Below are 27,653 nucleotides of genomic sequence, written 5' to 3'. Positions count from 1 at the left end.
TAATGAGTACCCTGAAGGGCCACCAAGAAATAGTTGCCCGAGTGAGCTAGTGATGCAATGGTTTTAAATTAACAAATCAGACAGTCAGTTTGACGTGATAAGGTTTGCTGAATTAATCAGGTTTTGAACAAATTTGCCTTCACAAGATTTAAAGACCATCATTAAGAGATACTTTCCTGTAGAAATTTGGAACCTATAGAAATTTGAATAGGCAAATAGATTTAATTGAAACTGACTACTGAAGGGACAGTCCTTCTCAGCCAGGATACCTAGGAGGCAGTGTGGCCTTGTTAAAACAGTACAGACCTTGGAAGTAAATAGGCATAGGTTAGAATTTCAGCTCTCCAGTGGCATTCTGTGTAGCTTTAGGTAAGAGTAGGTGACCTCTCGGAGCTTTTTCCAGATCTACAGAAGGGTGATAATACTTATGCATGTTTTGAGTGTAAATGAGCTACTTTGTATAAGGTGGTATCTAGGAGAATGCCTGGCTCTCATCTACTCCTCAAGGCTCATTGCTACCTTTTGCTTCTCTAAATGTCAAATGGGAAGCAACAAGAATGACACATTTTAATTTTTCCTGTAAAAGTGCCAAATTCCTTCAAATAAAACAGATATAGACAAATACACTTTCAACTAAGCAGTGATAAATAATGTATCAGCTAGGATCCCTAACTGATAGCAGCACATTCATATTATGATCATTTAAGAAACATTTAGTAAAGAAAATATTAAAGATGTGAGTAGGGAAGAGGCATGCACAAAGGATGGTGCAGCTCTCCGAGCAGCAAAAATAGTTTCCCAGCCCCAAGCTACAGAGACAAGGAGAGATATGCGTCACCAGAACCTAGGAGAAAAGAGTCTTAGGGAATGCTGCTTTGGAAAAGGAAATTATTCTCTGGGACACAAATAACCCCAAGTGATCCTGAAAGGAAGGAGATAAGGGCATGAACAAGATATCATTCTCCTCCCTGCTGCTGATCTCCTGCTGGGACTCCCACTGGCCAAATGCTCCAGAGCCAGAGGGCAAAGGAAGCTGCACAGTCACTGGCCAGCCACCCAGAGTGAAGAGCCTCCCAGGGTAGGGAAGGAAGCAGAGTGGAGCTGGGGAGACTTGGGGGATGGGACCCACAGATTTGCTCTGCAGATTGCTCTTTGCTGTGACCTCATTTCATCATAAGAAAAATATCAATCATTTATCTTTAATCCTCCCAATAACCCTTGTGAAATAGAGATCATTATGATATTATCCCCAATGCACAAAAGGGGAAACCAGCTCTAAGAAGTAAATTGCCCAGGAAATAGCAGAACTAGGATTTGTCTGACTCCAAAGTCCATGTTTTTGTCCACTCTGCCATCCTGCTTTGCTGCCAATACCATGAACCAATGCTTTTTAATTATCAACAAGTGGTAACCTCTGCAAATATCAGAGCTGTGCCTAAACCAAAGAATGTTTGATAAAAAGAAAGTTTACTCTCAGCAAGGCAGTTATCTTAGTTCCTACAATTTCCTCCCTCAGCAAAGATAAACGCCATGAGAGAGCAGAAAAGCTTTTTCCCTCCAGGTGCAGTAAAACAAAAACCAGGTGAGAGAACATTCACACATGCAATTTCATTACTCTAGGAGTTCCCACATAAAAGTTAATTAGGGAGAAGGAAGAGTCAGCTCCTGCAGGGAGAACACTGTAGAAATAAAAATGGAGAGGAGGTAGGTAAGATAGATGGTGCTGGAACCTTCAGAGACTGAATCTGAGAAGGAGCACCTGAATAAATTTTGCTACTTCGATGCAAAGATAAGGGAGTTAAGACAGGTTTTTCCCAAGAGATTAAGAATTTATATAGTGGAAAACACCCTGAACTGGACATCAGAAGAAATAAGTTCTGCTTTCATCAATGTGTTATATATGCAAGCTCCATGATATTGGGAAAATACCCTCTATTTTTTCCTCTACCAGTTGCTTGCTTCTCTGTAAAGTGGAGATAACAATATATCCACAACCCGCCTCACAGGGTGTTACAGGGATTAATTAGATAATGTCTCAGGAAGTTTTCTGGAAACTATAACGTTTCCTGCAAATGTAAGTTACTTCTGAACAAAATAGCAGCAGACTTACAGACTCCAAGAAGGGACTACTAGTTACCAAAGGGGAGGAGTGTGGGAGGGCAGGGAGGGAGGGAGGGAGATGGGGATTGAGGGACATTATGTTTAGTACACATGATGTGAGGGGTCACAGGGAAAACAGTGTAACACAGAGAAGGGAAATAGTCAATCTGTGGCATCTTACTACACTGATGGACAGTGACTGCATTGGGGTATGGGTGCAGAATTGATAATATGGGTAAATGTAGTAACCACATTGTTTTTTCATGTGAAACCTTCATAGGAGTGTATATCAATAATACACTAATAAAAAATTTTTTTTAAAAAGTAAGTTACTTATTTTCATTTAAACATCAAATGCATGGTGACACTCTAAATACAACTGAAAAAGTGTTCTAATTATCTGCACATATTAGGGAGACTACTGAACATATTTTATACATTTCAGATGAATTTTCTATTCTTCATTTCTTTTGGAACTAATTTTTTTTGTCTCCCACCTAGTAATTCAGTTTATGTACGGACTACTGACTTACAAAGCCATTCAGATGCATTAATTTTTGAAAACAGAGCATCACATATGTGTCAGGCACTGTACTGATCTCTCAGATAACCACCAAACTTTCTAGATTCAGGGGAAAAGGTTTGGGTGCAGTTGTCTGTGAGTGATCAAGGGATTATCAATTAACTGGTCTCCAACTTGGTACCTTCTTACCTCATCAAGATATATTTTTCTGGGGCTGCACAAAATAGACATTAAAGTGAAACCAGGAGAAGCAGTCTCTTTCCTTGATTAGATTCTAATCTAAATAGAAAAATAATGAGATGTGCCACATATTAAAAAAAGGATGTTCCATTCCCACCACTATAAAAGACAACCCCAAAGAACTTCAATAAAAACAGGCTCAATGTATGAGGGATCATGCACCAAAAATATATGCAGACAAGAAATTAGGAGCCAGGAGTGCAAGAACCAAATACTCGAAAAGTTAAAAGACAAGCATGTGAGGGGATAAAAAACAGACTTTACAAGGGAAAGTCTGAGTTGTTGCCACAGCGTCTTAAGTATCTATGTATTTGCCCTTCCCACATATAAGATAGGTAACTTGGTTATTTGACCTGTGTCCCACTGCTAAATCTGAGCAGAGACAAAGGAAGAAACTCCCTGATATTTCCTCATACCTCCTAAAATTATGAACTAAGAGGAAGGACTGCTGCTTGGTCTAGATCTGAAGATGATCACAGAGGTTCCCTGCGAGCATTCTCCCTGTTCTCTCCAGGGTGCCCTGTGAAGGTTGTTCCTTACCTAAGTAAGTTTTCCTGCTAGAAGTTATGAAATCCGAGATCTAGAAAGAGCTCATGGTACAAATGGAGAAACCAAGGCATAGTAATATAAGTAATCTGCCTAGGATCACAGAGCTACCTGGGATGATGTAGGAATCTGAGGGAGATCTCTGCACTCCCTGCCTAGTGCTCTGTCCAACTGATGATATTGCCGGGTGTGTTGATTTCCCTAAAACTTGTTCTACAGGGCAACCTGGATGCACCTTTCAGTGTGTCGAGCAGAGTTCAATGACTCCGTTCTTGCAGAAGCCTGCAATCTACCTGTACCACAAGGATGGCCATGTAAAATTAGGTGGCAGCTAGTGCTCTGGAGGGTCCCTTCAGCTACCTCTAAAGGGTTCTCGGAGACTAGTCATTGTTTCAACAGCATGTTTAATATGACCTTATCTCACACTCTATTCCCCAGCATGAACCCTCCACCGAGTCTAATCCCTTTAACACCTGCGACATATTCATGCCCATCTTCTAGTCCTAAATCGGTGTTCTTAAAATGTTCTGCTCTTCATCTTTCTGAAGGCTTCTATTCTTCAAACTCCAAAAAAGGCCTTCCTTCTGATGGCATTTTCCCTTGCTGCCCCAGGTCACATAGGTTTCTTCTTTCTCTGAAGTCCAACAATAAAGCCTATGTTGCACCACAAAACCATCACTATCTTCTATTTTTTTTTCTCTAATTATTTTGTGGGTTTAATCTTTGCTTCCTCAACTGTGGGTTGAATAAGGTACATTCTAAGGCTTTTACCATACTGTAAGTTGTATGATTATAAAATGCAAATTCCTAAGGTTGAGAGTGATTCATTATCATTCTTTTGCCTTTCCACAATGTTGAACTCTTAGCATCCACTTCATAGATTTAAAGATGGGAGTAAAAATCCAGAAGAAATACATGATTATTTTAATTAATTAGTGCAAAACTGGAAATAAAATTCTATCAAATGTGGAAGATATTCAATCCTGGTACTCATCAAAGAAATGAAAATTAAAATAAAGATTTCTGTTCACCTTGCCTACAAATTAGCAAAGTTAATTATTTTTAAATAAAATACTTGATAATAGTGTGTATATACGATGAAATACGCATTTCATATATTGCTTATCAGCTTCAAAATGACAGAAGTCCTTGGAAAGGAATTTGATAAGTACCCAAAACTATAATGTGTTACATATTTTTGTATACTAACTCAGGAAGTAACTGGAAATGTGGAAAGTGCTTTATATGCAAAGGTATTTCCAGCAATGCTATTAACTGGAAATGCTAATTTTCATAATAAATAATGAAAATATGGAATCAATTTAGATGTTTAGTAAAGGTAATAACTAAATAAAATAAAAACTTCAGGGTGTACTATGCAGTTAAAAATGCACATTGCACAAAGATGTTTTAATTACATGAAAATGCTTTTGCTACAAAGTTAAATGAAAAAAGCAGTATGGAAGTTGTATATACAGTGTGATCCTATAAAAAGTTATGCACAGAGAAAAGACTGGATAGGAATACAGGAAAATATTATTAATTGTATTTAGGTACCAGTATTATTATGGATGGTTCTGTCCTTCTATATTCCTTGGCTTCTTAAATTCTTAACATTTAGAGAGAAGAAACTCAAAAGTCAAATTAAAAGAACGTGTTCCAGTGAATATAAAGCACATCATGAACCACCTCTTCCCACTTCAGAGTATCTTTTAAGTGCTAAGCTTTTGTTGGTATGATTGTTCCAGGAAATTGTTGGATCCTTTGTCCATTCATCTGTTCATTTCATTTTGAGTGCCTAACTTTGCTATTTCATACACAGTGTTAGGTTTTGCCTTCTGGGAATCTATAGACTGGGAAAAGCCAACCAGAAAGGCATAGCCATAATTAAGTTTTCTCTGGCTGACCCAGGTATTTCATTCTCCGTTTGGGTGTCAACTGACCTCCCTTTTTCTTTTGACCCCAATAATGATGACTCTCAAAAGAAAATCTTCAGGCTCTATTTCACCTAGATAATCAAAAGTTATTGAGTCCTCCCATGCTAGTTTTTAGGAATGCAAAACATACATAACTCAGACAAATGCAAATAATGAACTGAATCAACAAACAAAAGATTTGGTTTTTATGGGACCAATAAATGCTTAAATCCGTAAAATACTGGCATTAAATTGGAAAAAAATGCAATGGGAAGAAATGCACAATTTTTAGAAATAAAATATATTCAGAAAATAAATTATCAATTGAATCTCTTTACCTAGGTTTAGTTTCAACAAAGTTTCTACCTTTAGACTGTTTAAAGCCTTTTTTGTAATCTATCAAAAATTGTACCTCAGTTTCCTGTCTTACCCCATCTCACTTTCCCTCACCTCCTTGAGAGGATGAGGTGCTTCTCCTGCCAGGAAGGATGAGGTATTTCTCCTCCCAGGTAAAGTTGCGTCTACTACCTGCTCTCTCTCTTTCCTCACCGTCTGCTCTAACTGGCTCCTTTCCCTCAAACTCTCTTCTCTCCTCTTGTTAAAAAAAAAAAAATTCTCCTTAACCCTATATTTTCTACCCTACAAATATTAATTTCCACTCATCATCAAATTATTTGAAATAATTTTCTATGAAACTCCACCTCCTTACAGCCACCCTCTACCTCTCAATCCACTGCAACCTAGTTTCACTCCTTCTATACTTGTTTCTTTCTGTAAAGATGCTAGACCTCCATATAGCCAAATATAACAAACTCTTCATAAATTCTCTGCCCAGACCTCCTGACTGTAACAGTTGGTTTTCCCTGCTAACAACGCTCCTCCCTTGTCGGCCGTGGTATCACTCTTGGCTGGGTCTGATTGTTTGACTGCTTTCTGCTTCCTGGGGGTCTTTTTTCCACCCCTTAAATATGGATGCTACCAGTGCTCTTACTTTTTATCAGTGCTTTCCAAGCATGACCACATATCAAAATTAGCCAGGGAATTGTATGAAACACAGATTTCAGGCCCTCCGCTAATGAATCAGAACCTTCAGGAGACATATGGAGGAATTGACTTTTGGCCAGTTCCCCAGATAAAGCTCATGAAGCTTGAAGAGCACCAGACTATTGATTGGCACCTCAGGGTCTCTGCTCTCCATTTTATTCCTGGGAAATCCATTAGTCTTCACTGTTTAGTCACCCTGTATATGCTAACAACATATCATACCCCGACTTATTCTGAGCTGTAAATTTATACATTTAGAAGCCTGCCAGACATCTCTACTTGGGAGATGTACAAATAAAACATGTCCATGTATGAACTCAACACTTTTTCTTTCTTCATTCCCAAATACATTCCTCCTCCTATCTTCTGTCAGTCACTGGTACCACCAGTCATCCAGCCACCCAAGCCAAAATTCTGATTCCCTCCTATGCCCTGATCACTCATCCTCAATCAATAATCACACCTTGACAGAGTGCCTAGCACACATTTCTCAGCTCCATCCTTTCTTGGCACATCAACCACCACTTTTACTCCAGGCATTTATCTATACCATTTTGGACACCTTCTATCAGGTCTCCTCGTCATCAACACTGCCTACTTATCACCAACATGTATTTCACTCACTTGTTCTACTGAACCACTTGTAGCTCCCTATACCCTACAATGTCGTTTCCCACCTCTGTGTCCCTGATCTTGATTTATTTTTTCTTCTACTCTTCCCCATATCCACTTCCTTCCTTCCTTCCTTCCTTAGCTACTCCCGTTTCAGGACTTAGCTGAGATGTCATCTTCTTTTGAAAGAGTTTCCTTGTTCTGACAACACCCCAGCTCCACCCCTGTTGCCAGCCAGAACCAATCAATAATTTGGCAAATACATTGTTTGTGCCCTTTTTCTCCTTCCATAATGCCTTCTGAATGCTCCAAACAATATATTTGCCAACTTATACCAAAATGACCTGTGTCTCATGCCACTGCCATCCTGGACTCTAAGACCCTTGATCATAAAAAGCATTTCATGTTTGTATAGACAATCACACATGACATATGCTCATACATTTTTACTGAATTCTGGCCAAACTGAACTATTTCCCTTGACTAGGATTATGAGAAGGAATGCACATTTTATCTCTAGACTAAAAAGAATCAAATATTTTTTTTGTAGTTTATACCCATACAAAACTATCATTCTATTCCCTTCTCCTCCCCCAAATGGTAACAGCAGTTCCTCTTATTCATTCACCAGACATTTACTAGGCACTTGTGGTATGCAATGAACTGTGCCAGGGTCCAACGATGCAAAGATAAATAACATAAAATCTCTCTCCACAAGGAGCTCCCATTCCAGTGGAGAAAAGAAACAAATAGTACAATGCACTAAGTGCTCTGACAGAGGCTCGGAAGAGCTGGTGTGGGACCCAGAGGAGGCAGAAAGTGATTCATACACCTAATGGCTTCAAAGCCCACTCTGAGTTATTCTGCTCTTATGAACAATTTGCTTTAAGTCATTCAAATGATATTTCATATGCTGATGTTTTTCTCCAAGTAGAGAGAAAGGTACATGAAAGTAGGGTCTGGCAGATTCTTTCATCTCATTTGCACATCTGCTCAGACCTCTGTCCCTGCAGAAGAGGCAGCTATAGAATTCACCACTCAGGAAGTGTTTCATAAATGCCTGGTGAATGAATAAAGTGCAGACAGTAACACTTACATAAGAGAACACAAGCCACTTTTTATTTCAGTACAAATTTATTATAAATAATCAGCACTTTGGAAAATAAAAGTACATCATTTGCCTCCCATGGCAGCCCAGTCTTTCACTCCCAAGGGTATGGAAATGCCAAAATACCCGCTCTTCCAACACTCACTTTGACCAGTATTTCAAAATAGTCCAGTTGAGTCATTTAACAGCAAATAAATTACATTTCTTTCTAGGATTCCATGCTTACTGGCCTTTCTCCTCACATAAAATAAAACTGTAGCTTTCTAAAACACAATGCTTCACCCTAAGTAAAAGCTAGGGACTTTCCAATTTATCTCACAAATGTAGGGCCTGTTACTTGAGAATACCTTGTTCTGGTTTTAGTTTCCTGCTGCAGTGAGGAAAGTCACAACAGGAGCTTCTCTAAGACAACTTTCCCTCTAACTGCACCGCTCCCACTGCCTCATTAGGGTGCCCCTGCAGGCCTGGGCCATGGGAGGTGACTAGAGCACTTTTGTCTTGTGAATCATAGGACAGCAGGGTTCACAGCCTGCTGGCAGGAGGCCAAGGTGGAAGGACCCTCTGGGACGTGTCATCAGCAGGCTAAGTTCTAACAGATCCATTGAGAACCTCTGGAAAAGACCCCTGAGTCATCCTGAGGGAAAACAAAATGATGGCAACCCAATCCCCATAAAATCTCGGGCTTAAGCTGCCACCCACCCACAAAGGAAGGTGGAGTTCACTGAAACACTGGGGCTCTTTTCCTTTTTCGATCCTTCTCTGTACCGTATCGGATTAAAGGACAAGTCTACCATTTACATACTTTTAAATCTGAGAAGTGTTCAAATGGCATCAGCCTTGAAGGCTTGGGATGTGTAGTCTATAAATCACGTGTTACAAAGCATGATCCATACTATCCGTCATGGGAAGGGCTCAGTCCTAATGTATGACCCATTTCCCCTCTCCAGACAAAACAGGAAAACACATAGGTGATCAATCCATCAATCGATGACAGATGAGAGAGAGAGAGAGCAAGGGAGCTGGAGAGAAAGAGAGGGAGAAAGAAAGGGAAAGGGCGAGAGAGTCGTGTCATGGATCCTGGATTATATTATGCACAGCTTCCTCAATCTGTGCTAATACATGCAAAATTACCATCTCTCCATTAGAAACCAGACTCTTTCAGAAGTTCCTTTTTAAAACAGCATTCATCTTTGTTCTTTGGGTGCTTCCATCAATCAGTTAGCAATGAATCCCACTTTTTATATTCCTGCAAAATCTACATTATGAACACCTCCCTTAAGAAAAATTACAACTGAATTATTTCAAGACCTAGTAATACTGTTGGCTTAGATTATATGGGATACAATGAGAATTTGAAGGAAATAAACCAGTTAAAGATAAACAAAGAGACTAAGGCAGTTGGCAGAGCATCATGCAGATCTTGCTTAAGGCAGGTGTGTGGAAGTTTTTCTAATGAGGCTTCAATAGAACAACTTTTACCCTTGCACCCACGTAACTCAGGACCCTCAAGCTCTCATTTCTCCCTGATTAACAATTGCTACCCAAGGAGTCATTGCCTGCAGAGTACACAAACATAAGAAAAACAGAGCATAAAATTCAAAAGTTCAATATTAATTAAAAGCAACATAAACAAGGAAATTAACATAACCAAAAAGCCAGCTCAAACCTTTTAGTTCTCTGTCCCTGAAACTGAGACAACCATTTGCGTCCTTCAAGGGAATGCACCCACTGTGGAGGAGTCAGTAACACACAGGCTGTGAAAACTGTAGTTTTAGTTGTAGCCAAGGAACAAATTTTTAATCAATAGTAAAAAGCAGTTGCTTGTTTATGTTAACAGTAAAACAACAATTGAAGAGATGCAAGACAAAGAATTTGAATTTTTTTTTTCTGTTCAAGAGTTTTTACTCTTCTGCTAATTATTATTAGCAGATATATAGGCAATAAAGGTAACAAACAACAAAGTCAAGATCTATAAGGAAGAAATTATGATACTGTTCTGTTATGAGAAGGTCATATTCAACATATTCTTTCTCCTTCATATTCAGGGTGATGTAGAGATAGAATCAAATCAACTCCTGCAATAGTGTTTTTTTGTTGTTGTTTTCAAACTGTTTTCATTCTTATGAAGATCTTTAGCTCACTCCATTCCAAAAGAAGCAATTTTATGATGTTACCTGAAGAAGAGGAATTTACATCAGAAATGTTCATTCAGAGAAGAAAAGGAAATGAGTAAAATGAATTAGTGGAATATTATGAGTTTTGGAATCAGCTATACCTAGATCAAATTCTGTTCTGGCCATTTCCTAATTTTATGGCCTTGAGGAAGCTATGTAACCATTTTGATGGTCAAGTTTATGGCCAATATACATGTAACTATTGAAATCCATACCGCAGGGCGACAGTGTAGACCAGGTGATGGATGGATGGCTAGCACATACTGAGCATCATACCTGGATCAAAGAAGGTGCTCCTTAAATGTTGGCTTCATTTTGTTATCTTTACTTGGGTATGCAAGCACTGGATTTTTAAGGAGGCTCTAATTTTACTGATTTTACTAACCTGAAAAACTATTTCATTAAAAATGAACTCATTATTATTCTGCAGTGATACTGTCACAGACTGAGAGGACCCTCTCCTAATTCCCAGGACACTCAAATATAGTACAAAATTTAATCTATCTAGGCCTAAGCTCTCCCATAGACTTCTGAAAGGTCAAATGAACATTTCAAACCTTACATCCAGAGGTTTGAGATCCTTTTCATTCTGACATTTCCCTCTTAAAGTACTCATTGAATGACCTTCAAGATGAACCCAGTCACTTTTCCAGCAAGAAGTTAATGCAGTCCCCACCTTCAGCTGCAAACACTAGGCAGCTACCAAGTTTCTCAGCAAACCTGAAAGCCTCTGAATGTGGAGAAAGGACGAGCAGAGAACCCTGACTGACATGCACAAGAAAATTCACCTCAGTTCACCAAGATCCCACAATTACTTAGTAACTGTGTAGAGCTTGGCAGCTCTTGTTGGAGCCTATACTGAATCCTTGCCATTCACGGTGCTCATCTATCTGGCACCTGAAACTAGATTTTGTTCCCTCTTCATTCATGACAGTGATGAGGGATGGAGGTAAGTAAAAGCAAAACCCATGAGAGATTATTTTGCTAATAGATGAGTATCTTAGTGAAAATAGTAGTTTCTTTCCTAAGGATCTAGCTATCTTTTATCACCAATGGTTTATTACCTTAGTTTTTCAAAAGTGTCAGTGACACTTGGGGAAGCTAGGGTTTTATCTTTAAAAACTCTTTAATTTGCTGAAGAAGTAATACAAGCTAAAGCATTTAAGCTTCAAAATAAAACCAAATTTAATGTCTGAAATCTAAGTAGCCAAGGGAAAGAAATTTGCAGTTAAAAAGGTCTTTGCCAGCTCATCTAAAACCTTGTCATCATGAAGAATGTCATACCGTCCCATCCCATACCACGCTGGACCATACCAAAGACATTGTTATTGATCATCCTGTTCTTAAATATTACTAGGGAAAGAGACCCCTTATCCCACTACAATAGCTGGAATTCTTAATCTTTTTGGGGAACACCAGTGTGTTGATTATATTTAGCATAAATCACTCTGTTACAATATTTCAGGTCCTTAAAAACTTAATCACAATAATTACCAATTATAACAGTTATAAGTTATTCTCGCCTATTCAGCATTTAAGGGCTAAGACCACCCTGGTTCTGTTACTTATTGTGTGACTTTGGGTAAGTTACCTAATCTCTCTGTACCTCAGTTTCTTCGTCTGTAAACCTGAACTACCATATCCCACTTCATACCATTCTTGGAAGGAATATAGAATCTGTAAAGTTCTGGAAACAGTGACAACACATAATAAGTATTCATTAAATGAGAGGTATCAACGTACTCACATTTCTTTCATACTCTTAAGAAACTATAATTTGTTTACAGTGAATGCACAGTAGATGTGTAATAGGGACCATTGTTTGGAAAATAATAATCCAACATATTTTTTCTTCACTTAAAATCATGTTGCTCTGTAGGTATCCCATTCATTGAATCAATTACTTGAGATTGGCCCCAGATGAAAAGCAGAGAAATGATTAAAATATCAGATAGATTGAAAGAAAAAAAACAAATCCAGATGCGACCCTCCCATCTCCTGCCCAATTGGGTTTCCTTATACTAACATAACTCATGTTAGACCGAACTAGGAGAACATCCAGAAGGCTCCCTCATGGACTGAGACACTAAAGCTATCTTAATGTCCCCAAGTGCTGCTATGGAGAAAAGGGAAATCCTGATAGAGCTGGCTGGAGAACTGGACAGAAGGATGGTGTGCAGAGGATGGAAAATGACTTTAATGCTAAGAGTTGTAGGTATAGATTCCCCAGCTGAGGATCAAATGGGATTTACAGCCTGACCAAGGAGAACAGCCCCAGCAAGAGTTTGATGGCAGCCCAGCTGGCAAAGAGAGCTAAGTTCCCTAAAGTAATTCCTGTGCTTTGCTGAAGCCAGGAGAACAGAACGAAAGAGCATCAAACCAGCTTCAGTTACTTCAAAAATGGAAGTGGGAGAAACAGAAACCAAATCATTGCAGAGACAAGTGACAAAAAAAAAACACCCAGTTGGAAAATGGCACATGAATCTTTCCCCCAGTGCTGTGAGACCAATAATGATTTCATTATTATAGTCACAAACATTTACCAGGCATTTACTGTGTGCTGGGCAATGTTCTAATCACTTAATATGTATTAACTCATTCACTTCCACAAAATTGTATAAAATAGCAACCATTTTAATCACAACTTGTAAATGAAGAAATGGAGGCAGAAAAAGATGGTACAACCAGTCTAAGAAACATGTCTAGTAAATTTTGAACCTGGAATATGTTTCTTCCTGCACCCAGAAACCGTATTGTTTTTTTAGGGAAAGGGCCAGAACTCAAGAAAAGCAATCTTGATTTAGAGCTAATCGTTTAATTAATTGAATACCTACTCAGCAGAACACTTTGAATCCCTAAAAGAACTAAAGCTTGGGGTGTTCTTTTTTCCTCTCTTATCAATGGGACCAGTAGTCCTAGAGCTAGAAGATTAGTTATAGGAAATAAGAAACTCCACACTGTTTTGATACTATTACAGCCATCCATCAATGTAAGTATACCAAACTTCCAACATAAGATAGAAACTTCAACCCACTGAGTTCATTCTCCTTGTTCCCAAATTCTCTTTAAAGCAATCAAATAAATAAAGCAGGAGGAAAATCATGGAAGAATGCCACCTGAGCCCATACACTCTGGAATATGAGAAGAGTTTAATAATAAGAAATCTAGTGATAAAATTCATCAATAGATCAAGGAAGAAAAGAAACACAGAATTCTCTCTAAAAATGCCTAAAAACCATGTGAAAAAACTCAACAATGTGTCCTGATCTTTAAGTTTTGAAAGAACAGGAACAGAAAACGTACCTTCCTCAAACAGCCAACATCTTGCTTAGTGATAAAGACTGGAGACATTTCCATTAAAGTCAGAAGGGGAAGGAACCCACTATCTCCACCCTTAGGTAACAATGTATTTAACATGCTGGCTGATAAATCTAATAAGCTAGAATCATAAATAGTGGAAAAGAGGAAGCAAATCTATAGTTACATGAAAATCATAGGGCTGTTTATTGAAAGATCCCAAAGAATAAAGTTAAAAAAAGTTAGAAATTAAAAGTAAAAATTTAGTAAGATGGTTGATTACAAATCACTGTTCTCCTCTATACCAACAATTGAAAATGCAATAGCTCCAAAAACAAAAGACACAAACAAAACACTGCAATAGTAGTCAGGAAGAAGATTTTCTTGGGGTTTTTCTTTGCTTATTTGTGCAGGAAGATGCAGGTGATACGTGGGAAAAAAAAGCTAGAACACTCTATTGAAGGTCATAAAAGGAGACATGAAATAATGTGTCCGAAGAGGAAAGCATATGTAGTCTCTGTGCCCTCTTGTTCTTCCCTGTTCAGTTCCAATCTGAATTATGTTATCTGTTTATCTACTTACTTAAATGTAAATGTAACAGAAACTTTCAAATACACAAAGACAATAGAAGAAAATATGACCATGAACCCCATGTACTCATTATACAGCTAAACATCAGTAATTTTTAGATCTTGCTTTTATCTACCCCTAACATATACTTCTCCTATTATGTACACATAATTTAAGACATCATATAAATAAATATATAAGTATATAGAACATTTCTGAAAAACCACAATAATGAAGGGAAACATTTTATAATGATTAAAATGATTTATCCTGGTATCAGAGTAGAAGAAAAACCAGTGGAACTTAATAAAAACACCAAAGTGATACAACTATATATAATTTGACATTTGATAAAAGTATTTTTTTATCAGTATTTAGAGCACAGGCTAATCAACCATTGCATTGAGACAACTTGATAATCATTTGGGAAAAATACCCAACCCCCACCTTCATGTTATGTCAGAATAAATTCCAGATGAGCTGAAGATTTAACTGTGAAAAAACAAAGCTATGGAAGTACAAGAATAAGTATTGGTAAATATATTATGTCTTTGAGAGTAAGGAAGGTCTTTCCAAGCATTTTATGTACCAGACACCTTGCAAAGGACATAAACTAAGAATATAATTATTTAACTAATTTTGAAAATAAAAAATATATATCAAAATATTTCTAAAATATAAAATGCAAACTAGGAAAATTTCATATTTTAGAGTTACAACAGGGAGAACTAATAAAAATCAGTAAAAAAGGCAAACATGTCCCTAGAGAGAGGACATGAAATTCTGAAAATGATAAATTGAAATTTTAAATTAGTATATGGAAAAATCAATCTCACTAGTAAACAAAAATAAGCAAGGAGATGTCCTATTTTGTCCTTCAGATGATACATTAAATTTTTTTTTAATGTAAAAAGAAATCACTGAATGTTGGAGCACTCATTTATTGCCAGTGGGAAAATAATCAGCATATTTCTGGACAGGTATTTGGCAAATATATCAAAAGCCTGATGAACACGCATGGACTTTGAATCAGCAGGAGAAAAGTGTATACAGATGTATGTGCCAAGATGATAATCAAAGCATTGCTCATATTAGGAAAAAATGTGAACAAAGTAAATAGTCAACCACAGAAGATTGCCTAAATATTAATATTGCTATAAAAATCCAATGCAATATTCTAGGCAATTAGAAATAATGATGCACATGTATATATAAAGACGCTCACGATAAAGTGCTAAGTGAAAAGCACAGGTTACAAAATAGTACTTACAGTAGGATGCCTATGAATATATAGAAAGTAATCCTGAAAGATATACATCAAAATTTAACAGTCTTTAGAATTATGGAGGTCTTCTCCTTTTCTTTCTGTGCCTAATGTAATCTAATTTTTCTACATGGAGCAGGAGATATTTGTGTTATAAAATTAAATAATAAAAATTATGCATAGTTACAGCTTTAAATATAGTTTGCAGCTCAAGATCAAAGTTGTAGGAAGAAAGAATGATCATGGAATTCCTTAGTCAGGGTGGGGTTGATGTTTCTAATGTAAAACGTGAGGTAGGCTATCCCCAGCTTGACTGGAGATTGAACATTTCAGTATGTTAACATATACTCCCTGGCTGCTGTGGAATATGAAGGATTTGATATTTCATGTATAAAATAATTACAGGAAGTCAAACTCAGACTCATTATCGTTCATTATTCTGAGTACTAACAAAGTTAACAAAAGCAAGAAATCTTAAAAAGAATAGTTAATATGTTTACAAAAATGCAATTTTCAAATTTGCCAATTTTTAGTCCTGAAGTGAGTGCTGTTTTACATGTTTTAGAAGCAAAGTTTCATTGGCTGAATTAACTGTTTACAAAAACACTTGCTAAGACATTTTTTGGTGAGTTAAAAGAGCAAGAGCAACCCTCCGGTTAAACCCGAGCAGGCAGGAGCGCGGGGTGCCATGTGCCCTCCCCTGCAGCCTGCGGGGTCTTTGACCATCCAAGCTTGGCCCAGCCCTGTGCCCCGGAACAATCTGATTCTTAATCAAGAGGAATTTAAAGAGCTCTATATTAATGGACACTTAGAGGGAGGAAGAGAAAACAGACATTTGTCGAGTGGCAGGTGCTGGTCAGACACAGTGTTATTAGCTTATATCTATTAGTCCACTTAGTTCTTCACGACCTGTGGAAGAGGCAGCATTTCCCCCTTTCTGTAGATGATAAAGCCAAGCCTAAGATAAAGGAAATATTTTCCCAAAGCGTCGCAAGGAGCAGTGAGATTCAAATCTATATCTCTCTGGCTGGAAGCGTTATGCCCTTCCAAAAGGCTGAAAAAATGAATCTGGTTTTGTTACCCTATAGCAATCGGAAGTGGCATGGCTTGGAGGTTAAGCAAACAGACCACCTTTGAACCAGCAGACCTCGGTTGAAATCTCTGCTCTGCCACTTGTTAGATATGTAGCCCTGCACATGATTCTCAACATTTCTGTGACTCAGTTTCTTCCCCTGTAAAGGTGGCAGGGGATGGGGGTGATTCTATAGTCTCATAGATTGTAAGGATTGATAAAAGATGTATCAAAGTCTTGAGATTTTTCCTGAACTATATACAGTAGCTTCAGTGGGCGTTAGCTATCTTTATTATTATTTGCAGGGGTTTGCGGCCACTATGGGTCCCATTTTCAACCAGCTGCTCTTTAACTTATTCCACCCTTTTTGTCTCCCAGCTTTCTCCCTGACAGCTCCAAGGACCACCAGTGTGACCCCCAGCTCCGCGGCTGGACCCCCGTCAGCTGCCGGGCCTTCCTGAGGTCAGCTGCGTGCCAAGACTGCCGTGCTCAGGGCTCTGTCTGGCTAGGCTCTGCAAGCCTGTTGGAGTGAGACCTGTGAGCCTTTGCCAGACCTTAACTGTGCCACCTACCAATTGTCATGCTTCACTCAGCACACTGCTCTGCTTTGCAAACTGGCAAACTATCTTTCTCTCTCTACCAGTGGCACTGACCCCTCCCCTCAGAACACATTTTGTTGCCAGATGATGGCAGCACAAAATTTGAAAATATCCACAGCCTGACCCACGACTGTCCACTGAGCTTAAGTTCATATTCAGAGGGAGACTAAAGACAAAGCTTCTCAAGCTGAAGAATGTGAGACCCTCCAATCTCCAGAGGACCCTGAAAAGGCATTCAAGGTGGGAATTATAAATTCACTTCATTTTAAAAGTTGGACAAACTGCACAATATTTAATTCATGCCCTAAGTGAAGTATCTCCAACATAGTACCATTCCGTCTGTACAAAAAAATGATATCCGAGTGCTTTTTGAGACAATGCTGCCTTCTGCATCCTGGCCTCTCAGCTGCTTTCCTTACTGCCAAAACCTATTCACTGGCTCTGGGCCCTTTGTCAGATTCATCACTCCATAAGAAGGATTTGCAGTGTGACATCTGATCTGAGATCACCTGCATATTTTTCATCTCTTTTGCTACCTCTAATCTTATGTTAATAAGTGCTTAACACTACTTGAGAAATTCAAATCCTTCCAGACTACCTTTAATGCTATAGTCATCATCCTCAAGGAAACAGCACCAAGTATTTTTGGCAGCACAAGGCTGGGCAGACAAATAAAATATTCTGAAATTTCAAAGGACAGACTCCCCAACCTTCCCTAGAGCCCTAGAAATACAATGACATGTTTTGGCCTTGCCATTCATCCAAAGTTTCCTGTGCTTTGTTCTGAAATTTCTAAATATTGGCATTTTCATTTTGCTTTTTGAAGACAATTACTGTGTATCTATATTATGCCTTTCACCCAAAATTCTCAAAATTACTTTATACAAACATTTCACAATATGGAAGCTAGTACCCAAATTTCAGAGACAATGAAAGGGAAGCAAAAATCTTCTGGTGACTTAGGAAACTCTCTCTGTACACAGGATGCATAGAGTTGACATTAGATTGGAAGGGTCCATGGTTGGCTAAACCATATTTTACTCTCTGTCCTAAAATGATGTCATGGGTCTAGCAGAACTCAATAAATATTCAGGATGAAAAGACAAGTATTTGCTGAGCATCTCCTAATGGAGCAAAATCTACTCTAGAAGCGATTGTAGGGAGAAAAAAATGTATTAGACACAAATCTGTTTAAACACTATCTTGTTCAGAGAACAAGACCGACACTAGGAACAATTATAGAACACTACAGTCCATGATTACAGCTTAATAAATTGTGTGGTACAGCTAATAAGTTCAATAGTAATTGAGAAGAGAAAAATGAGAGAAGCTGTTGTAGGCTAGGCATGTGAAAAAACAAAGTGTACTTTTCAAACAGACCTTAAAAATAGTTAAGTGTATAGTTGGGTAGAAAAGAAAGGGAATGGCATTCATGCCTGAAAGGAATAGCAAAGGGGAAATAGACATTAAACTCATTAAAGACAGGGCAGTGACTTGTGAACAGATATGTCATGGGCAAAGGGTGGCAGGTAAGAAGGGAGGAAGAAAGTCTTCTCTGCTGGAACAGAGGGTTTGTTACAGGGAATAAAGGAAAACAACCTTGAATCATTAAGTGGGAAGGAGATCACGTGGGGCATTGAGTGCCAGTTGGGCTTGATCCAGGAGGAAACCAAAGCAGACTCTCAGTAGGTGAATGGCAGAGCAGGCACTGCTTTTAGAAGTATATTCAGCCAACAGAAGACCTAATTCACGGTTCCATTTGTTTTCTGAGAGAAATCCTTATTTTACAGCATAAATTGGAAAAATTAGGTCTCCTCTCATTATTGCTGAAACCTTGAGTACTTAAAGAGATTCAGAATCTCAGTTCAAATAGGAATAATAATGTGCTACATTGTTTTTATAATAATTAAATTAGTTTATGTATGAGAAGTGATTAATATACAGAAAGCACTTAGTAAACATCATTCATCTCCTTAATAAGGTATTTCAATGTTCTTCAGATATTCAAAGATGAGTTATAAATGAGACTCTGAAATTTAGACACAGCTGTTACATGGAGTATCCAAAAGAGTCACAGAACAATTAAACTTTGTATTTAATCATCTGATGATCTCAAAGTTATTTCAGTGTAATCAGCATTGATCTAGGACTATTGCTCATTCCAAACAGCTTCAGGAACGAATGAGTATACTGAATTTTGAGCCCAAGTTTAAATGAGGCAAGTCATTATAGCACTTCTGCTATGTCCACATAGACTCAGATCAAAAACTAGGTGTAGTAAGTACAGGACTGTCATCTATTCATTTCTTCTTTCAAAAAATATTTATTGAGTACCTACTCAGTGCCAAGCATTGCTCTGGGAATACAGCAGTGAACAAGAAGGCAGAAATCCCTATGCTCATTTACCTTATATTTTAGAGAGGGAGGACAGACAATAAATTAACATGTAAGAAAAAAATGTAAACAATGAGTAAAATGTATATTACGTGAGATGGTGATACATGCAAAAACAAAAACAAATTGTATGCAGGAGATAAGGGATTACAATTTTAGAGAGAATGGCCAGGAGGAAATTCTCTGAGAAGAGTAACCTTTGAGTAAAAGCCTGAAGGAGATGCAGGAGGCAGCCTTCAGTCTGGCAGTGCCCTGGTGTGGTGGGGCCAAGTGCGCCAGGGAAAGAGTTGCTGAGAGGAGTTCAGAGAGGTCACAGTGCAGTTGGGACCTTGTAAGGCATACCGCAGCAAATCTTTGAGCACATGGCCCCTCGCAGAGCAGATGAGAATATCAGGACAGTGGCTGGCCCTGAGAGGACACCAAAGTCATGGAAGAGGCAGGAAACATCACCAGGCTACAACCAGGCAGCAGCCAGGTTTGCTCTTCCAGTGCTGCCCAGCTTTAAATGGCTCCCTCTGGCACCCAGTCTCAGAGCCCTCCCACAGCATACTGATGTGAAGCAACAAAGAGGGACAGAATAATGTAAAAATATAGTCACCAGAGTTTTGTACATCATCAGTGCAGCCAAGTGAGGTCCACGAACAAGCAACGGTACCAAGCCCCGCTGAGAGAAGCCCTATCCTAGATCTGACGCGACACTACCCAACATGCGAGAGGTGCCGACGAGGGCAGACGCTGTCTGTAGGGAGCCCATCTCTCTGAGGCTGGGCAGCCAGTGATATCACAAAATGGTGAAGGAAAAGCTGCTCATGGTTTCCAAATTAAAACCAGTTTCTGAGCTCCTTCCCTTTCCATCCACTAAGGTAAAAGCAGGCTGGCTGGACTCTTATTTTTACTGACTACCCAGAAGAGAATTCTGGGCTGGAAAACCTCCATCTAGAGTCAGATAACACTGCCAGGAACCATTAAAAGCCTGCTTCCCCCAAAACAAATTTTTCTTGATCATTGTTAGTGGCCTGGGCACCTGGTTTGCTCCCTCTTGCACATTGGAATCTTTATATTTTAAATAGTTAACAGGGAAATTCCTAATGTTTGTAGCCTCCCATTTCCCAGAAACGACCAAAGATAATCATACTATTGAAACATTAAAAACACTGCCATGTCATTGTTTTCTCCCTGGGTAACAAAGGGGATTTTGGAAAAGCATCCTGTTGATGATTTTGTTATTCAACTAAAAAACAAAACACTAGAATTTTATCAACATTTCAGCCGGGCAAATTGCCTATTACTAGATGGCAATATATGAAGTAGAGGGACAACCTAGGATAGTAATGGCTCAGGATAGTGAAATGTCACTATAACCTTATGTCAATTTCCTCAATATCATTCTTGTGTGTGGGTTTTTAAAATTTCCTACAAGGCAGTTTTATTTCCTGAGATATGTTTAGAGAGTACTGCACTTACAATGGCAAATGAGACAGAGTTACAAGGAGGGAGAGGAAGAGAGAGGGAGAGGGAGGCAAAGAGAGATCATGACTGCAGGCCTATACTGGTTGTGTTTTTTAATTATCTTGAACCTAATGAAGTGTTTGCTTTAAGTTGGGAACTTCCCTGCAATTATTTGAGAATTTAATAGAAGCTACCATAACATGATCAGAAACCTTGCTAAGTAAATTACTTATTTATAAGTAATTACTTTTCTATTTTGCAGCTATAAGGTAAAATATACTCAAAAGAAAAATTACAGCAGCTCAGTCTTATTTCACTCAGTGTGAATTGCAAGAACAAATTCTGAGATCCATACTCACTGAGAATCTGCAAATATCAAAATAGCTAAGTTCTGAAAAATAAACAATACTGCCAGTTTCCTTAACTGCTCAACAAATCTACCCAGTCTGATGTTAACTCAACCAAGAAACATAAGAGTTTTAGTAAAATTGCTAATCGTGATAAGTTACAGCAATTTTCAGGTTGTTTTTTTTTTAATCCAAGGATTCTGGCAAAGAGCAACTAAGAACTGAAAAAATTACATGTAAACCCTCAAGATTTTCATTTATCTCTGAAAAGAGATGTTCCTTTTGTTTGAAAAAACAAAACCTTTTTTAAATTTCATCTTTGAAAAGAAAATTACAGCCTCATAAAATGATAAAATCAAATTTAAAATCTGAAACAGCCAAGTCACAAAATACATAATACATTAAGTTCTTAAAAACAGAGATACAAAACTGGACTCCATCAGGAAGAGAATTAAATTACTCTAGACCTACTTCAACAATTTAGCAAAAGGTGGTAAAGCCTTTCCCAACAAATATAAGGATCTGTGAGTTGAAATGAGAACCTAACCGCCGACCCCCAAAAAAGAGTCACCTGGAAACCCACTGGTTCGTGTCTAAGAAACCAACCCGACTGCTTCAAACCACACCGCAAATACGTCATGGCACAGTATCACTTCTTTAGGCTTTCCTTTGTTTTTCTTGTTTCTCCATATTATTAGAGAAAAACTAGATGACAGCGCACGCACACCTAGAGGTCAGAGTGTCAGAGAGGATGGCAGGGCGGCCTCGGTGACCAGGACCAGTTTCGCTCTGGCGCTCCTAAGAGCTGCGTTTCTGAAGGACGGCGCTCGCCGCTGCTGGGGGCCCGGGTCGCAGCGCGTGACCCCCGCTGAGCAGCGGCGCGGGGCCGGACCGGCAGGGGGCGCCGGCGACCGCCGCGCTCCCGGGTCCCCGTCGCTCTGCTCCGCCCAAAGGACAGCGGAGCCCCCAGGGACGTTGCGCAGCCCAGTAACGAGACCGTCGTTCCAGAAACGCTGCACCCAACGTAATTCTCTGTCCTCGGGGACCCCTCGGCAGGAGCCCGCAGTGCCGGGAGGCATTTCTGTCCCCGGGAGGTAGCAGCAGTGTGCGCCGAACTTGAGCACGTCCCGCCAGGCAGGAAGACGAGTCAAGCAACCTCCATTTCGCAGAGAGAATTACTGTAGCGAGCAGCCCCTGCACAGAGGCTGGGGACAGAACCAGAACCCGTTTCACAAGCTCGGGTCTCAAGGGAAGGCCACCTCCTTTAGAAATTATGAAAAATATCTATAGCTATAGATATATATAGAGAGAGAGATGTGTATAAGTAATTTCTTTGTTCTCTTATGTTAAACTCTTTTCCAGATTTGATTTGCTACCATACATACACTAAAAGGTTGGAAACAGAAAAGATAAGAGTTAGGAAAAAAACTGGGAGAAAATATTTGTTGTATAATGTATGTGCTCCCCATCCCTACCCCTATTTGCAGTCATTTTACTCCAGTTTTTAGATTAGCCACTTGGGTGACATCACCCACTGGACGGTGCAGTATTTAATACTACTGCTACTCCAAAAACTAAATGAAAACAAGTTCTGTAACATTTCCTGAACATTTCTTTATTTAATAGCCCCTGAAACTGTGCATAGGCTGCCCCTGGACTCCATGATTAACTTGACTTCAAGGCATGAAATTTATTTTTTAGGGCAGCAGAGTGATTGAAACAGACTAAAAAATCCATAAGCTCCCCAAGCATTACTTGTAGAGGAAAGATATCAATATTAAACATTTTTTAAATTTATGTCAAACCTATTAATTGTGAATTTAAAAAAATCATTCTTAAGTGTTACTAAATTCACAGTGGCTCTTTATCATTGTATTTTTTCAAGAGACACATTGTAAAAATATAATTACTCTCCTGTGGAACTGTGGGCTGAATTTAATGACTCGCATCTAACAGAATGTAGTGGAAATGATGGTTTGTGAATTCTGAGACAAACCTTTTTGACTTTAACCCAACATTCTCCAGTCAGAGACTGCTGGATTTGCCTACCTGGCATCCCTTCTCCATTTTCTAGGTACAAAATTTTAAGTTCTGATGATTCTCATGGGGAATCTTTCCCATGTTTTGGATACTGCCCAATGCATGCCCTCCCACCAGTAGGGATGGGCACATGACCCAGCCCCAGCCCATCTGGGTGCCCCATCCCAAGAGCCTGCAAGTGACAGGTGCTGTGAAAGGCACATGACCAGGACCAACTAATCAGTCTTTTCCCTAGTTTGATGTGGAGATCCTGGAGGAGAGAGTCTCTGCTTCTTTGGGATCACGAACTATAAGTAACAGATAAACCTGGTTTCCAGAGCCCACCTTTTCCTAGCTTCATGGAAAGGGCCTGCCTAACAATGATGCTGACACAGGGGGTGAGCAAGCAGAGCCCAGAGAGGGCCAGCGAGAAAGGGTGACATCACTGAAGCACCTGTTACTTGATCTGTCCCCACTGGAATTAAAATTATGAGTCAGTCAATTCATTTTTTTGCTTAAATTAAAGCTGATTATCTGTCCCTTTCAGTGAAAGCTTTGCCTAATATAAGAGGTAAACAAAATGTCTTTCAGTGAAAATATATCATTAAAAAGATTGCTGGTGAGAAATTGAAAGGAAACATTGATCACTGAACTACAGCATTTTCACACTGCCAGCCACTTGCTTCTTCCTCAGCTTCCCCTCCTCTGTCGGCTGCCATATGTCACACTCTTCTTCTCACCTAGGACCATTGCTTGCCCCCTGCCCCAAGTTGTTCCCGATGAGTGGATGCTCCCTGTTTCTGTTCTCAGCTGCTTCTCTTCTCTGCATGTTTCCTCATCTGATCTCATCCCGCTTACGTATCTAGTAGACAGGATGGCTTAGTCCTCAGGATCCATTTGGACCTCCTTCCAGAGAGCTCACCCTTTCACAGAAGCTGGAGAGGTAAAGGTTACAATTCCTAGACTCCTTTGCAGCAACTCTGAATACACATTCGGTTCTACCAGTCTGAGTGCTCCAGCGAGCTATGGGAAGACACGAGTGAAGCAGGGGCTCATTTCCTCTGCCTCCACTGTAGCTGTTGGCAGTGAGTGTGGAGATGTGGAGCTCACTGGCAGTGCCACCATGTGGGGTCACCGAGGCCACGGTGTCTGGGGAGCTGGGGCAGTGGAGGCTGTGGCAACTGCCTGTTTCCAGGCTCACAGCCACGCTGCGCACTCCTGGACTCCAGAGCTTTGCTGGCGGCCTCCACCATCCTCCTGGTGCCAGCCGGCCAGTCTTGTTCTAGGAGCCACTTCTGGAAGCCCACTTCTCCAGCCATTGCAAGGCTTTTGCAATTATTTTAGAAAAGGCTTGGAGGAGTGTTTGCCACCCAGTTTCTCCAGAATTTTCTCTTTTGGCAACACAGGTAAAAGTGAAAAAAAAAAAAAAAACAACTTTTGGGGGCTTTTTAAATAGCCCTTTAGGCCATGTTTTACATAGTCACTGCTTCCCAGGCTAACCTTGCTCCTGCCAGCTTCCTCTGAGGATGACAAGCCAGGCCTCCCTATGCCTGTCATGGCACATGCTCCTTGATGTTCCTGCATCTCCCTCTCCCTCTTGATTGCCTGATACACATCTGTGCAGCCTTCAGAGACTTGTCCAGAGAGATTAGGTATCTAATTGCAGACCCCACAGGACTTTATGTTCAGCACTTTAAGAATAATCACATTAGTGTATTATAATTTTTGTTTTTGTTTCTTTCCACAGTAATTCAAACTCATTGAGGGCATAGGTAGTGAATTTTTCTTGGTTTCCCCAACCTTTCATAGTATATGATACTTAAGTGAACAGAATGGGAATTAAATCCTCCCTCAATTTATGAAATGTTGTAGAGGCTTAATGCATTTCCCTTCAGCTCCACTTCCTAGGAGAAATGGTAAGATCAGAAATACTTCAAAAATTTTATTTTTTGAAGAGACAGTACATACATGTGAAAACTTTAGGAGTATCACTTCTTACATAGCTTCAAGAAAGCTCTCCAAAACCACCCAGCACCACTACAAATTATGTAAGGTCAAGGAAACTTCCACTATTTCCTCAAATCCAGACAACTTTAATTCTGCCCCATAACCTAATCTGCTTGTCATTCTCTCCCTGAAATTAATGGGAAGGAGGCAAGCTACTTTGACCATCTCTCTCTTGTCTTACTCTCAATGCTATCTAATTTGTGTGCTTACATAACTTACAGAATTCTTTTTTAAGCCAGATTTAAATTGAGGTATCCCATATTTGTTACCTGGGAGTAAGATTGGGGGCACAATGAACTCTTAATAAACTTAATAAAAATGAAATTAATTTAGTGCAACTACCAGACATCATTTTCATAAGACTAATCTTCTCCGTACTTGGAGAAGAGTATAAAAGTGCAAACTGAGAAGTATACAATAATAATGTTAGTAAGGATGCCACACTACCATGGCATATTATGGGTATCTGAACCATGATGCATATTTCTTTGGTAACTGAATGGGAGACAGTTGTACTTAGAAGGAAGAAAATACAACATTCCAAACAGGAGTTGGACTTAATAGAAGACATTTAAACTTCAAAGTCTTTAAGGAAAAAGGAAACCTCTGAAGCAGAAACTCACAACCCCAGAGGTCGTCAGGGCCAGGCAATACTTAAACTTCCATCCCCTGAAATGCACCGAATGAACAAAGCCATCACCTGCGACAGTTATCGGAGAATCTGCTCTCCCTCTCCTGCATGCCACTCTCAGCATAATCTCTGGTTTGCCAATATTGACCCAACATAGCTACATTGCTAGTAGACAGGACGGCTTAGTCCTCAGCATCCATCCCAAACAAACCAAAACCACTTTGCTTCCAGATTTTCATTTTCGAGGTAGGCTAACTGCATTCCTCGGTCATGATGGTTGGGAGGAGAGCTGTGTGATTCAGTCCTTTGCAGGGGTTTCTATGACTCAACTGATGACAATCTGAAGTTAGCAGAATTTAGCAGAAGCCCTTTTAATCTCAGTTAGAAATGCTGCTTAGGGACATCTGATTCCTGATAAACACACACAAGAAGAACACGAACAGAAAAGAAAACCAAGCAAGCAAACCAGAAACTTTTATTAAGCTGAACAGATAGGAATTTTTGAGCAGAGGTGAAGGTTACTCACAACGATCTTTGTATATTATTTCCATTTCTTCTACAAGTTGTATGATTCCAAGAAATTAATTTGATATATGGATATACCCTTCACCTCAGCCCTCAAGCAAATCAGAATTGTGAAAGTTAATCAGGGAGCAATTATTTTTGTTTTTATAATAAGCGTTCTTTATTTCCTAAGGAAAATAAGTTTTCTTCAAATTACAAGTTTCCCTAGTGAATTAAAACATGATGTATAAAAGTCTTATTTATGCCCAAATTTTTAGGAATGTATCTGTTTTCTAGTTCTTAAAGTATGTCCCAGAACAAACGACAGCCACATTTGGGGGCCCATCCCATCCCTAAGGAATCACAGACTCTGAGAAAAAGGGCCCAGAAATCTGTACTTTATAAACCTTCCAGGTGATTCTGATGCATGTTAAAGTTGGAGAACCACAGATCCCCACATAAATATTTTATGGATGGAAATGAGTACTGAAGAGAGAATGAGTGCCCTAAGAAGGGCTTATTGCTACAAATACTCCAAGTGGCAGAGGTTCAATAGCCACCATGTTATCTGCCACATTTATCATTTATTGAAATGTTACTGTGATCGCCATAAGAATTCTATCCATTTGTTGGGAAAACTTTGGAGAGAGTTTTAGCACCAATTACTAAAACAATACATTTTGAGGATAAAGATTTGGGAGATTCTGAGCCCCATGTTTTACCCTCAAGGGCATCTCTCTGGACCAGTAGGAAGAATCAAGGCAGAGCTTTGTTCTGACATGTATAACAGAGAAATCCACTTTTGACCTTGAAAACCACTTGCAAGTAAGAGTCTAGAACAGCATGTTAGACACCTGCTCTTCCTTAGCCTGCCTTCATCCTTTTTCGGTCTCTAGTTCTGAGAGCAGGTGAGAAAAGGTCTTGAGATTCTCATTATAGTTCATACTCAATAAATAAGCATCATGCCTCTACCTTGTACCAGGTACTTTCAAATGACTCTCCAATTAAGACTATCAACAACAAAGTTGTTGTTACATCTTGTAAGTTAAGCATTTTTATTCCCTTTGTAATATACATCTGTTAATTGTGTCTTCCCAGCACCTTATTTCTCTTCTCTTGGCAGCAGTATACCTACCTCTCTGTGCAAACTGTTTCCTTCTTGATTTCATCTCAGCGTTAATAATAATGGGTTTTCTCTCCTATTTATTCACACAGGCAGACAGATGACTCAGGACTA

At 39.3% G+C, this 27,653-nt stretch overlaps 1 protein-coding gene across 2 annotated transcripts in view; it reads right to left on the bottom strand.

The window, feature by feature from the left end:
- Window positions 1–27,653, bottom strand: part of LOC130678902 (cAMP-specific 3',5'-cyclic phosphodiesterase 4D-like) — a 477,031-nt gene that overhangs the window by 155,963 nt on the left and 293,415 nt on the right. Inside the window, exon 1 of one of the 2 annotated variants that reach the window (XR_008994934.1) lies at window positions 20,058–21,313. The exons of the other annotated variant lie outside the window; for it this stretch is intronic. The gene's annotated coding sequence lies outside the window, so the exon portion shown is untranslated. Of the gene's footprint in view, window positions 1–20,057; window positions 21,314–27,653 lie in introns of those variants that run through there. 2 annotated transcript variants of the gene reach the window in all.

This window comes from Manis pentadactyla, chromosome 2 (genome assembly GCF_030020395.1).
Source record: "Manis pentadactyla isolate mManPen7 chromosome 2, mManPen7.hap1, whole genome shotgun sequence".
NCBI classification, from domain to species: Eukaryota; Metazoa; Chordata; class Mammalia; order Pholidota; family Manidae; genus Manis; species Manis pentadactyla.
The sequence above is the reverse complement of the archived record's forward strand: the minus strand, read 5'-3'. Positions and strand labels throughout refer to the sequence as shown.